Below are 4516 nucleotides of genomic sequence, written 5' to 3' on the forward strand. Positions count from 1 at the left end.
GGTTCCAGCTGTTTAACCTGCTTCATCAGAGGTGGAAGTGAAACTGTAAACAACGGCCACAGCCACGCTACAAGCTAAATGCTAACGCCAGAATGCTAACGTGCTGGTGTTTAGCAGGTTTAAAGTTGACCGCGTTCACCGTCTTTGTTTGGTGTGTTACCATGCTAACATTTGCTAATTAGCACTACAAACTGATGCAGTGTTCATGACATCACACGGTCTGTGTACAGCGGTTGTTAGCAAAACAGTTAGCAACATAGCTACAAAACCTCACTGACGGTTACATCTAAATGCAATAAAAATCAATACAGCTAATTTTAAACAAGGCATAAACAGTTTGTATCTATTTAACACAACAAAAGTAGTTTATTTATGCTATAGGCAAATGATTTAGAGGCACTATTTTGTGTTGCTATTGCTTCATAGCTAGTGTTAGCATTATAAGCTGTTTACTTAGCAGTCTAGAACAAACATTGCGAGTTCAGCATTAAATTTCATTCCTTTACTCACCAACAGCTGTCTGCAGATGTGGAAAGCAGCAGTAATCATTTACTTATTATTGGATGGAAATCCATTCAATAATATAATAAAATAAGAATGTGATCGCAAGTTTGCATTGCAAGCCGAACCCCTCGCCAATAAGTGTTAAAATAAATAATCAGACCCAGTCATGTGAGAGTGTCAACTCCACTTTAATATTATTCAAAAATACTGAAGTTTGAACATGAAAGTCGAAGCTGTCGGAGTGAAAATAAATAAAAAGGGTGAGTCCAGCTCTCCAGGTAATTCATTAGAGCCCTGTGCGCAGTAATATTAATTATACAGCTATTGACAGTACAGTAGGCGTACGTGGGATTCATTAGTGAGTAGCTGAGTACAGTAGGGAGCAGGGAAGTCCCCTGTGAGCCAGGATAGGGAGGGGAAGCTGGCAGAGGAATGCTACTGTACACAGCCTCTTTGGAGCTGAACAAAACCAGGCATTCCTCATGGAGGTGTTTATGCTCTGCAGTGTGGTGTGGTCCATCCTCACTGCATCTGTTACTGTCTTCGTAATGTCATCGCCAGTTAGCGTGCTCGTCCAACGGACAGAAAACAAAAGTAAGAAAAGAAATGTTGAATAGCTCGGTTTGACACAGAACATCCGGCCCGTTCTGGAAGAGCTCGAAGAGAGAAGCTTCTTTCTTTTCATAATTGACTATCCGTCTTTTCTAAATCCGTTTAGTTAAATATCAGCCGATAAACCTGTCAGCGGAGAACAGGAATAAAACAACAAACAGTATTTTGTGCTGTTTTCATACATACACATTCATTATAACAGTAGGTTTAGTTTCCATAAATGTGCAGATCCAGGTTCTTTCTCCTTTCGTTCCTGTAGCATGACATTGCACAACAAACACACGGGTTATTTTTTTGTTTGATCAATCCGGCCAGAAAACATGTCCTGACTAAAGCTGATCCTCTGGTTCTGTTTTGACACCCGATAAAAGCCAGTGATGTGTGTAACGAAACTGTATGAGTCAGTCCTGTAAGAGCAGAGAGGCTGCGCTAGTTTAGCGCTTGATATATTCACATGTCCACATGTTTGTGTGTGGAAGAATGACTTACAGAAGTTCATGCACTTTGTTTATTTTAGCACTCAGAACATGAGGGTGCAGGTAAGTGGGCATCATCACAACTAACCAGCGCACACGGATGATACCGGCTGACATGAGAGAGGAGGATGTGACCTGGAAGAGTCTTTATCAGCTGTGAGAATTACATGTCCGTAGATTAGCCTCACTTGCAACAGCGGGGCTGCAAAACATCAGAGCGACTGCTGCTGGCTCTGATCCAGGGTCAGTGTGAGCCTCTGAACAGAGAAACTGACAGACTCTGTGTTTCAAACATGCAGCCCAATATCTTTCTACCCCTAAATATGCAGCTTTATTTCTTTTCCTTTTGTCTTCGGGTTTCAGTCTTTTCTGCCACTTTGCACATCTCAGTGTCTCTCTCTCTCTCTCTCTTTTCTATATCTATATCTTCCTCTCTCTCTCTCTCTCTCTCTCTCAGTCCTCGTTTCAATAGAGTGCATTCCAACAATTCTTCACTGTCAGTCTCTCTCATTCGGACTCATTCGTTAGCTGCTGCTGACGGATCCTTGCTGGGACATGAAGACTTTGAGCTGCCGTAACTCCGTCAAACTGGTCACAGCCACACTCGGCTCATTCCTCTCGGGTCAGTGGGACAAAATAAAAAGAGAAAAGCACCTGATATTGTAGAATCTGACTCGTAGAAAAACATTATAAAAGTCTCAAATCGAAGCTGTGTGATTAGTGTTTGATGTAACTGTAAACAAAGAACATTTAGTTCGTTTTCGTTCTTATGCTTTTGTTGAATATGCTGCTCTCTGCACCTGAATTTACCCATTTTGCTTTTGTTTCATCTCCATCCACATTCCTGCCTCCGGAGCGGGAAACCTGAGAGCCCGGGGGGCGAGCGGTCATACTCGGGGCTCGAGGGGCCGACTAATGTCTTCTCATTAGTCCATTTGGTCTACGCGATCCTCTATTATCTCTGAGACACGCGCTGCAGAGAGTCTATCCCCACGACTAATCGAGGGTCAATTGTCTCTCCCCTCGACTCTGATGCATGTGACAGCAGCCGAATGTGCACCTCTGCACACACACACACACACACACACACACACACATACATGCACACGACCAGGCGACAGCACACACGTCCACAATCCATGGCCCTTTGTGCAACACAAATACAGAAGATTCATGTTCCTTATCTAAAAAAGCTGACTGTGTGTGTGTGTGTGTGTGTGTGTGTGTGTGTGTGGGGAGGGTGGGGGGGGGCAGCTATGCGATTACTGCGTCAAATTAACCACTGAAGCTTTTCAGCCAACTTCGGAAAAATGCATGAAATCAAATGCCATCATTGTTCAAATGGAGGATTAGTCCAGGGTGCTGTGACCTTCTCCGGATCTTCTGAAAAGCTCTTCAATATTTGAGCGAGTGCTGTCATTTCTCACTCGATTGTTGAGCACAGAGGATTCTCTGTTTTCCATTCATGGGTGAAAACGGTTGTCAGCTCGGGACACTGTGTGTGTGTGTGTGTGTGTGTGTGTGTGTGTGTGTGTGTGTGTGAGCCAATATGTGAGGGGGTGTGATTTTGTCGAACACAATATGCTTTAACATATGTCAGCGCTCTTCATGTGCAATTTGACTGAGTCTGTGTTTGCATGTACAAGACTGTAATTTTCCTCAGACACATACAAGCGAACATACACGTGCACGCTGACTGAAACACGCACGCACACACACACACACGAACACTACTGAGCTTTAGGTTCAGGTGCATATACAGTATTTTTATGAATGTTTCTTATTAAGTTGTCGCCTCAGTAGAGAATGATGGATGGCCTTCTCTCAGTGGGATTGTGGTGAGATGTTACAGTTGCAGGTGTGTGTGTGTGTGTGTGTGTGTGTGTGTGTGTGAGAGAGAGAGAGAGAGAGAGTCCGCTACAGTGTGATATGAATACAGGTCTCGGTGGGAAAATCCCTACCTCTAGTCAAGAGCCTGCCCCCCCTCCTCATCCTCCTCTTCCTTCTCCTCCTCCTCCTCTTTTTCCCTTTCTCCTTAGAAACCAAACGCTCACGCTTTGAGAGCCACGACCTGAGAATAAAATAAAATATGTGTTGACGTGTACAGACATAAAATTAACCCAGACAGGAAAGTGGAAAAAAAAACAAACTCACAAACACTTTTTCTTTTTTCTTTTTACTGTCTTTTACACAGAAACGATGCCACAGTTACACTGGGCTCATGATTTAGAGATTACACAATCTGTAACAAATCAGCCTGACATTTTACTTGTCACACTCATGTCCACAGGCTTATTTATGTCCTTAGAGAAAAGAAAGGAAAAAAAAGTCATCATCAAAAATGTCAGAATTTCTCCTCCAGTACAAAAACCCATTATTTTTCATCTTTGAGATTTCACAACGAGAGGGAGTGGAAACATAAGTCCTACAGTACATGCACACTAAAATTTGGACGTAGTCATTCATGCCACTGTTCCCTCATAGCTCTGCATCACACTGCCGTCTTAAGTCACAGTTGTGATCCCACAATGCAAGTGGCCTTGGCCAAACGTGCGAAAATGAAACGCGGTGTAAATATAGCTCCGTAGCTCATGCTGTTTCCTCCATCGACTCTTGTTAGAAAAACAATGGTATCCTATTATTCACTGGGCCGTGATTGAACTGGGAGAAAAGACTTCACTGTTCTTCACAGCTGTGCTGTTGGAGATTCCTCCAGTCATCAGTTACCGTCCTTCAGACACAATCCAGGAGTTAGTCGATCACTTCTGTTCCTCACCTCGCTTCACCTTCCAAACGCATTATTTTCCAGGATAAAAAAACCTTCCTGCTCTTTCCTCCTGTCGTGTCATGTTCTGCGTCACTGTACGTCCAGCAGGTTGGCTGGCTGATGGACTATTTTTTTTTGGGGGGGGGGGGGGGGGGGG

The sequence above is a fragment of the Seriola lalandi genome, unplaced genomic scaffold (assembly GCF_002814215.2).
Source record: "Seriola lalandi dorsalis isolate HSWRI2012SDOR001 ecotype SW California unplaced genomic scaffold, Sedor1 jcf7180002054969, whole genome shotgun sequence".
NCBI lineage: Eukaryota > Metazoa > Chordata > Actinopteri > Carangiformes > Carangidae > Seriola > Seriola lalandi.